Source organism: Notolabrus celidotus, chromosome 17 (assembly GCF_009762535.1).
Source record: "Notolabrus celidotus isolate fNotCel1 chromosome 17, fNotCel1.pri, whole genome shotgun sequence".
NCBI classification, from domain to species: domain Eukaryota; kingdom Metazoa; phylum Chordata; class Actinopteri; order Labriformes; family Labridae; genus Notolabrus; species Notolabrus celidotus.
The window spans coordinates 13,909,390-13,920,219 of record NC_048288.1 but is presented as its reverse complement, the minus strand read 5'-3'; positions in this window follow the sequence as shown (position 1 = coordinate 13,920,219).

Here is a 10,830-nt window from a genome sequence, read left to right as displayed (position 1 = left end):
AATCATGACCCTAATCGTAACCCTAACCCTAATCGTAACCCTAACCCTAATCATAACCCTAATCCTAACCCTAACCCTAACCCTAATCATAACCCTAACCCTAACCCTAACCCCCCTAACCCTAACCCTAATCATAATCATAACCCTAAATCATAACCCTAACCCTAACCCTAATCATAACCCTAACCCTAACCCTAACCCCCCAACCCTAACCCTAATCATAATCATAACCCTAAATCATAACCCTAACCCCCCTAACCCTAACCCTAATCATAATCATAACCCTAATCATAACGCTAACCCTAATCGTAACCCTAACCCTAACCCTAATCATAACCCTAACCCTAACCCTAACCCTAATCATGACCCTTACCCTAATCATAACCCAACCCTAACCCTAACCCTAACTCTAACCTAATCGTAACCCTAACCCTAACCCTAACCCTAATCATGACCCTTACCCTAATCATAACCCTAACCCTAATCATAACCCTAACCCTAATCGTAACCCTAACCCTAATCATAACCCTAACCCTAACCCTAACCCTAACCCTAATCATAACCCTAATCCTAACCCTAACCCTAACCCTAACCCTAACCCTAATCGTAACCCTAACCCTAATCATGACCCTAATCCTAACCCTAATCCTAACCCTAACCCGAATCCTAATCATAACCCTAACCCTAATCCTAACCCTAACCCTAATCCTAACCCTAACCCTAATCCTAACCCTAACCCTAATCATAACCCTAATCCTAACACTAACCCTAACCCTAATCGTAACCCTAACCCTAATCATAACCCTAACCCTAACCCTAATCGTAACGCTAACCCTAACCCTAACCCTAATCTTAACCCTAACGCTAGCCCTAACCCTAACGCTAACCCTAAACCTAACCCTAACCCAAATCATAACCCTAACCCTAATCATAACCCTAATCATGACCCTAACCCTAACCCTAATCATAACCCTAACCCTAACCCTAACCCTCGTAACCCTAACCCTAATCATGACCCTAATCGTAACCCTAACCCTAACCCTAACCCCCCTAACACCTAACCCTAACCCTAACCCTAATCGTAACCCTAACCCTAATCATGACCCTAATCCTAACCCTAACCCTAATCATAACCCTAACGCTAGCCCTAACCCTAACCCTAACCCCCCTAACACCTAAACCTAACCCTAACCCTAATCGTAACCCTAACCCTAATCATAACCCTAATCCTAACCCTAACCCTAAACCTAACCCTAATCGTAACCCTAACCCTAACCCTAACCCCCCTAACACCTAACCCTAACCCTAACCCTAATCGTAACCCTAACCCTAATCATAACCCTAATCCTAACCCTAACCCTAACCCTAACCATACCCTACCCTAACCCCCCTAACCCTAACCCTAATCGTAACCCTAACCCTAATCATAAATCTAACCCTAACCCTAATCCTAACCCTAACCCTAACCCTAACCCTAATCCTAACCCTAACCCTAATCCTAACCCTAACCCTAACCCTACCCTAATCCTAACCCTAACCCTAACCCTAACCCTAATCATAACCCTAATCATAACCCTAACCCTAACCCTAATCATAACCCTAATCCTAACCCTAATCCTAACCCTAACCCTAACCCTAACCCTAATCCTAACCCTAATCATAACCCTAATCCTAACCCTAACCCTAACCCTAATCCTAACCCTAATCATAACCCTAATCATAACCCTAACCCTAACCCTAATCCTAACCCTAACCCTAACCCTAATCCTAATCATAACCCTAATCCTAACCCTAACCCTAACCCTAATCATAACCCTAACCCTAATCATAACCCTAACCCTAACCCTGATCGTAACCTAACCATAACCCTAACCATAACCCTAACCCTAATCATAACCCTAACCCTAATCGTAACCCTAACCCTAACCCTTATCATAATCCTAACCCGAACCCTAATCATAACCCTAACTCTAATCATAACCCTAATCATAACCCTAACCCTAAGGTAAGGGTTAGGATTAGGTTAGGGTTATGATTAGGGTTAGGTTAGGGTCAGGGTAAGGTTTATGAGTAGGGTTAGGGTCTGATTAGGGTTAGGGTTACATAAGGTTAGGGTTATGATTAGGGTTAGGGTTAGGGTTATGTTAGGGTTAGCAATAGGGTTTTAATTAGGGTTAGGATTAGGGTTTTGGTAAGTAATGCAAAAAAGGACAAAATTCTTTTCTGTCGGAGTGAGATGGACAGGAGTGAAAATTGCTCTTCCGTGTCACCCTCTAGTGAACAGGTAGGCTAGCCCATGTCTCTTCACTTCAGGGACAGTCAAGAGGGGAGAAGAAAATATTTTTATTTCATGTTTTCCTGCCAAAACGGTGTATTGAAGCTTTGAATTACAACAAAATTACAGGTATGAACAAGTGCCCTGTCATGTTCAACCCGACTTTGTACCAATTTAAGCTGAAAAATCATTGTTTTCACACAAAGTAAAAGTTTCTGGACATTGGTGTCAAACGGGTCCCTTTAAGAATGAAGAATAGTGTTCGTGCTGAGGGCATTCAACATTAACTTTCAAAGCAGTTCATAGCAGTGATTGTCACAGGATTTCCCTCAACAACATGCTTGAGATTGTTTCATGTTCATAGTCTGCTATGTGCCTTTCATGCAGCTTTGACATCAAAGGATATTGAAGCCTTTTAGTAGCTGAGCTCTGTGTTTTCCCCATACTACAGTATACTAGACTGTTTCCCTGGGAATACACACAGTCTAACGTCAGTACTGTCTTCAAAATACCAAAGGAAACACAAAGGAACTGATATTAAATATAGAACAGAAAACAGACACTGAGAGAAACTATGTTCTCTACATGAACTGATCAACATTCATGACAATCTCAAACACTAGATCTTCAGACAGTGAATACAATTCAAGTCAAGCAACACTACTAATCAGAGAATATTTTATAGAGTAACTGAAACAAGAGTGAGTGACACAGGTGGTAAGAGTGAAAACACTAAAGCCTGAAGGAGCATGTATTTAGCCACTTTTTAAATACCTAAAAATCCAACTGTTATACCAGTATATATTTTGATATCACCATCAAAAAAGTTACGCATGGTGAACTTCTCTAGTACAAGAAATGAGGTATTAAAGGTTTCTTTCTTTTGAGCAGAAAGAACTTGATGGCACACTTTTGACATGTATTGTATATTAACGTTTACACATATACTTTCAATTAAAGTATCTTGGAGCAATTTTTAAACTTAAGATTAATCATTTTTTGAAGATATGAATGTCTTACTGTGAACCAAAATATTAAAGTAAACACTTAGTATTTACAAAAAAAATCATGGCAAATATTTCTGCTACTATATTTAATGTTTCTTATGTTGTTTAAGGCCTCACCAAAAGCTTATTTAGGCCACTCTTTCACAATAACATTGGGGTTTTCAAAGTAAATGTGTTAATGGCAATTCCTTTAACTCTGCAATTTCTTTTGAGGCGTGATTAAAGTATACACAGTTTGTGATTTTGGGAGGACAAGAATAAACACCTCCTTTATTATATAGAGATTCAGTACACACAGAAGGAAATACTTAAAGCATTTCTATTTTTTAATTGTGATGATTATGGCTTCCTGTTAATGAAAACCCCAAATTCAGTAGCTCATAAGATTAGAATATTGTGGAAAAAGTTCAATATTGTAAACTAATATTGTCACACTCTAATCAGCTAATTAACTGGAAACACCCTGCAAATGTTTCCTGTGTGTTTAAATGGTCTCTTAGTCAGATTCACAAAGAGGGTAAGCCACAAAAGTTAATTGCTAAAGAAGCTGGCTGTTCACAGAGTGCTGAATCCAAGCATATTACTAAGAAAGTTGAGTGGATGGAAAAAGTGTGGTAGAAAAAGATGTACAAGTAACAGACTTGAGAGGATTGTCAAGCAAAACCCATTCAAGAATTTGGGGGGACTCCATAAGGAGTCAACTGAGGCCTAGAGTCAGCGCATCAAAAGCCACCATGCACAGATGTATCTATGAATAAATTTTGCTTCAACTGTTGCAGTCCTCATGTCAAGTCACTCCTGAATTAGAGACAACATCAGAAGCGTCTACCTTGGCTAAGGAGGAAAAGAACAGGACTATGCTCAGTGGTCCAAGTCCTCTTTTCAGTTGAAGTATTAAACTTAAGACTTACCTTTATAATCTAGCTTTTAATTTGGAGTAGTTTATTTTAGCCCTGGACTGCATTATTATTTTTATTATTATTTTAATCATTATTATTTTAATCATTGTTTAACATTTATTTATCTTATTTATAAAATTATTTATTTATTTATAAAATGTAATTATTATTTGTTTTTGTGTTCATCTGATCTTGTTAACTCTATCTTATTTTAACTTTTCTTTCCACTCTTACTTAATTTATTAATTTTACTGTGTTGATTTTTCTTATTTTAGCATTTTATTTATAATCATGCCTTTTATAATTTTACCATTGCTGTTGTTTTCTGTCTCTCTGTTATTCTGTGAATCACTTTGGGCTGCATGTTTTTATGTATGAAAGGTGCTATATAAATAAAGTTGAGTTGAGTTGATAAAGTACATTTAGTATTTCATTTTTAAATCAATGACCCAGAGTCTGGAGGAAGAGTGAGGAGGCACAGAATCCAAGTTGCTTGAAGTCCAGTGTAAAGGTTCCACAGTCAGGGATGGTTTGGGGTGCCATGTCATCTGCTGGTGTTGGTCCACTGTGTTTTCTGAAGTCCAGAGTCAACACAGCTGTTTACCAGGAAATTTTTTTGAGCACTTCATGCTTCCTGTTGCTGACTAGCGTTATGGAAATGCTGTTTTCATTTTCCAGCAGTACTTGGTACCTGCCCACACTGCCAAAAAGTACCAAAAGCTGGTTAATGACCATGTGCTTGATTGGCCAGCAAACGTGCTGGACCTGAACCCCATAGAGAGTCTGTGGGGTACTGTCAAGTGGAAGATGAGAGACACCAGATACACTAATGTAGACGAGCTGAAGGCCGCTATCAAAGTAACCTGGGCTTCCATAACACCTCAGCAATATTAACTATGATGCTTGCTATCATAACTCACAACTAGCAAGTAGCTCGTAAGGAAAATAACTCATTGAGGGATACAATGGGACACAATGATTTACTGGTCTACTGTCCCACCACTGTTTTGCATTGTAAAAATTCCTCCTCGCTGTCTAAATGTTTACTTTGTTATTTGAACCACACTTTGTTTGTCCCTGCCACATGTTTGTAAACATTTGTTTTTAAAGGTGCTATATAAATAAAGTTATTATTATTAGTAGTATTATTATTATTACTTGTTTTAGCTCGATGAAGCCAAAGCCCTTGTAAAATGTATACCCTGCCTATATTTTTCCAATTCAAGTGAGTGTCCAATAATGCAATAACTATTTATTGACATGTTTAAAGCCTTACTGATGCTTTACTTACCGCGCCAGCACAACACTGATGAACACACTTCCCTTAGCATTGATGTGTATGACAGCTGTGAGTGCATTTGTGTATGTGTGTGTGTGGCTGCTGCAAACATGTTTTTTTCTTCTAACATAAGGAGTAAACCAATACAGGGAAGCTGTGTGTGTGTGTGTGTGTGTGTGTGTGTGTGTGTGTGTGTGTGTGTGTGTGTGTGTGTGTGTGTGTGTGTGTGTGTGTGTGCGTGTGCGTGTGTGTGTCTTTTTTAGGGAGTTTAAGGGAGTCATTCACAAGTGTCACTGCTACCAATTGAACAACCTGTCCTTATAAACTGAGGGGTTGCTGAAACCTTTGATAAACTAAATCAGGTGACCTTGTGATATTTTTTTCAGTTATGATAAAACAATATTCCCACATTTCTTTTAGTGTTTGATTATGGGTACTTTTGTAATGTATGGTCTCACAGCTTCCTGAGAGCCATCAGCTGATGCATTTTGCCGACCCAGATTCACAAGTGGCAGGAAATTGTGAGAGTGAATGCAAGAGTGTTAGAAAGAAAGTTAGGGGATCTATTGTGTCGAGTGGTGACACTTTTTTTCTTCCCGCAGCCTCTCTGCTGCTTTGATAGTTGATCCTTAGGGTTCTTTAGAGTACCACTGGGCTATTTTTTCATCCTCCTCCTCATGTGCATGCAAACTGATATCTGGGGACTTCTCAGTGGAGTGACTGGCTGCTGCTTGCTGGCACTGACAGTAGGCCTGAGCTCAGTAAAGCCTCTGAAGCAGAGAAATGGAAGCCCATGCTTGGACGTGACTTGTCTCAGCTGGGGGGTGGGGGTACACATTAAATTGCTCCCAGCAGGGGTTGATGGAGGACAAAATTGGAATGCAGCCAGGACATTGTAGCAGCTGCAGCGTGGCTAGCACACTACCATAATCCTTAATTCCAAACATCCATATTTGATATTTGTGATCCTGTCTCATCCAGCGCTGTGTGTGAAATTCATTATCATCATGTATGAGGAGATCAGATGACGGGAGAGAAAGCCAGGGAGAAAGGGAAATCATGCATTCATATGGGAAGTGTGAAATGAATGACTTTAATCTGGTCCTGCTACTTATCTGTGGGTGTGAGCGTGGATTGCTGCAGATGAAATAACTTCATTTCCAATAGTAGTGAAGATTAAATGGATTTATTTACTTGGAAAAATGCTGTCATTATGAAGCAAATGACTTGGAGAGTAAACCATGACATACATAACCAGAGGGACACACTGTCCCTGTGTGCTTTCACTTATAGCAGAAGCTTTCATAGTATATCCACTGTAACCGGCCAACTGCTGAAGTAGCGGGATGTAAGAGTGTCACTATGTTTGATATTTTATATTCAAAATATTTACCGAGATAGTTTTACCAGTAAAAAGCCGTAAATTACCAAACTTTTAACAGCAGTAGAACCACGCACAGAGGTCTTCAGGAAAGGGAATAAAACTGTCATGTTCCTAAGATCAAGCCACGCCTGAACTAGAAACAACGTCAGAAGCATCTCACCTGAGCAAAGGATGAAGCATGCTTCATATAGGAGCCTCTGCTATCAATGTATAAGCATTTTGAGTGTTTATACATTATGTCCTATAAAACATACCACAATGGCACGAGAGTGGAGTAAAACAGAAGTTGCTACTGCCATGTATTTATCACATAGATATCAGCTAGCAACACTTAATAGGGTGTGCAGAGACACCATTATATAGATCCTCTCAACCTAAAGTTACCTGTACCTGTACTTGGACAGAAACTTGAAGTGGGTGTGACTTATGTCAGAGGTGTGTTCTTTGTTGTTTTCTTTCTTCTTCAACTATCATAGGAAAGGATGAGAACAGATGCAATCAGATTACAAATGAACACCAGATTAAGGTAGTGATGGAAATTCTGGCAGTATAATAAAATTGATTTACTATTGGCATATGTTCAACTATGAAACACATTTCTCCCTCGTCATACAGCAATTGAATCTTTTTCTTGCTTATTCAATTTTAGCAATTTAAGTTTTTTGATCTGCCTGCAAATGTTAGCTCCTCCTATCTTTTGCCTCTCTTCTCTTTGATTAGTGATAAAGTTTAAACCAAACTATGACACAGTTTTTAAGTAGAGTAAATTAGTGAAAACAGTTAAAACCATAGACTGTATAAATAATGGACGTAGTATCCGTGACGTCACCCATCTGTTTCTGAAGAGCTGTTTTGAGGCCAATCGTCGTCGGCAGCCATAATGTTGCTGTCGACGATTGTGACGTAAAGGGGCGGGCTTTGAGCTTCCTAGCCAACAGCTACAGTGTTCGCACCTGTCAATCAAGTCAGCTGTGCCTCTCATTGGAAGACTCGTAATCTCAAAATCTTCGAAATTACTGCGTTAGAAAAAAAAATCACTCCCCTACAGTGTGTGCCGATCGAGAAATGAGCTATCCAGACTACACTTGTCTTTTGTACCAGGCTGTAAACATGTTTATTTCTGCTGTAAAGATCATCTTCTTTGAATTGGTGTGTATGTGGTTTCCGGTACTTCCAGAGCCAGCCTCAAGAGGAAACTCGATGAACTGCAGTTTTTAGCACTTCTGTATTGGACTCATATTTTTAGACCGGAGGTTGCCGCTTGGTTAAAACCTAAAATTTCGAAGCTTAATTATGAATTTGCTTGGGCTTTAAATAGATCCACCTTTTAGACACAAGGCCAAACTATCAATGTCTCTCTTCTCCCTCAATGTGAGACAGTGATAGGTAGCTACACTGCTATTGTGCAGCCCGCTGCCTGTGTGGAGAGAGACAAAGTCCATCATATCTGACCTATAACTTAAATAATGTGGAATAAATGAAACAACCTTCTACAGGGGCTTTATTAAATGGAGGACATTAACAAATCGTGCTAAAAAGAGTTTTTTAATTTTACCCTAATGTATGTTGTGAAGGCTGTATGGTGAGTGGTTAGTGCTGTTGCTTCACAGCGTTCCTGGGTTGAATCCCCTTACTTGCCTATTCTCCCCGTACATGCATGGGTTCTCTCCAGGTACTCCAGTTTCCTCCCAAAGCCCCAAAACATTCATGTTAGGTTAATTGGTCACCCTAAATTTGTTTGTAAGTGTGTGATATTGGTTGTTTGTCTCTCCATGTTTGCCTGTAGACAGGCTGGTGATCTGTACAGGGTGAAGCCCTCCTCTGGGAAAATGAATCCACAGCCTCAGTGAATGAATCGAGGGGGGGAAGGGCAAAGGAAGATGACTGGAGCCGCAGAGCCTCAGGTGGCATTTGCTGCATCAATGAAGCACATAACATCAAATTTGACTGTCTTTTTTTTACATTTCTGAATAAAAATGAGCATTTTTGAATATGAAATATATACTTGTTCATCTCATTAACTGAGTTCCTGAATTAATATTTGGTATCGGTACATGGAATCTGATGTTGGCTGGTGCTGTGTTGGTCGTATTGTCGCACTGTAGTCATAATTTGTCACATTTCCAGCATCTGTTAAGATTTCAAGTTTTTAAAATGTGAATTATGCATTTGTTAAACTCACCATGTTTGTTTTCTGATTTGAAACATCACGTTTAATATAACTACGTTTGACAGGTGACTACAGTTTAAATTTAATTCAAATCATACAATGGTAGCCCTGTGAAGAGTCTTATAAAAATGGCTGTTCAGGTAACTGTTCGCATCAGCAGAAGAATGTCTTTGTGTGATTTGTCTCCTCCTCTCCTGCTGCCTCACCATATTTCTCAGTTAGATAAGCATACATATAGGCTGGGGCTCCTGAGAGTCACAGCTCTACATCACAGACAGGTCTATAAACATCAGCACTGAGTCTACCTTGACCCAGACCCTGATGGATGACTGTGCTCAGCCTCCTGTCAGACACTGTGGGCGCTTCAGACTCCCAGCCTGAGGTGTGTTACTGTAAAAAGAAAAGCATTTACACCATCTACAGTTCGAGAGACAAGCAAGTGAAAATGTGTTCATTTTTTAAAGCCACATGAGTGTTCAGTCAATAGGGAGTTTTACTTGTATAGAAACAACAAGGTTATTCTATCTTATCTCTTTTACAGTACACTTGATACCCGTGGAAGTACTTCCAAGTAATATCCCCCTTAGATTTCTCACAGCATTTCAGCAGTTATTTTCTGTTTGTAATTTACTCTGCTAATTCACCCACTTCCCCTAAGCCTCTCTTATGTTCTTCTTTTTTTAACCTAGTGTGCTACATCTGCAAGAATTCCTTTAACAGCCTCTAAAGACCCCAAGGCATTTTACTTTTAGGAGTGAGTAAAAAAAAAGCAACCGCATAGAGATAATAGCAATTTCTAGGTTATTAGCAACAGCAATTGCTTGTTTATTTCACAGAGGCAATATAGCTAACAACTGAACACTTATCACACAGGCAGCCTCTTAACTTACTGTAACCCAAACCACATCAGTGGTATACAGATTACCAAACTAAACAATGGTGCATTTCTTAATCTACCATTTCCAATAACAGTCCTGATTTATCGGGACAACAAATCAAGCTGAGGAGCCCTCACTGTACCTGCTGTAAATGCCCTGGAGATTCAGCTTTATTTTGACTGCCATGTTTCTATGAAACAGCTTGGGTGCCAAAAGGAAGACGAATGCTGGCACAGGATTAGAAATCTCTACAAACTCGAACCATCTGGTGTTTCTAATTTCAAAAATCCTGGCTCACAGGGAGATGCCCTGATCAGTCAAATAATTTTGTTGCTCTTTTTTCTCCCCTTGTTTTTAGTTTTGGTGCTCCACCGACCATGATGCTACAAAACAGTAACCAGCCAATTAACTATGATGTGACAAAAATGTATCCAAAAAATATTATAAACTACACAATATACCAAAAAATGATACATCTATTTTAAAACATTTGTGAAAATCACCATACAGTGTGTATTTGGACACAAATTTCTCAATCATTTCATTGAGCTTAAGCAAAGAACGCAACAGAGAAAATATATTAAGTGTCATTAAGATTTTTTTTTTCCTATTTCATATGCAGTCCAGCTACAAGATTCTAAATTTTTTTTGAAACATGAAGACTTGGCCTAAATTTTCTAAATATGAAGCATTTATACCCCAGATACCATTAATTGTTTTTATTTTATTGTCAGCTTATTAAACACCTCTTGGGACTAGAGGCACATGACAGGGGTTGATGAAAACAAATGAATGGAAGAACCCAAAATGCAGACTAAAATAAAAGTTAAATACACAAAAACATGAGTTAAACGAAAATATACGTCAATCAAAATACAGAAGAAAATCCACAGGAGAAACACTGGAGTACTCACAGGTAAGACTTACAATTGACTGAC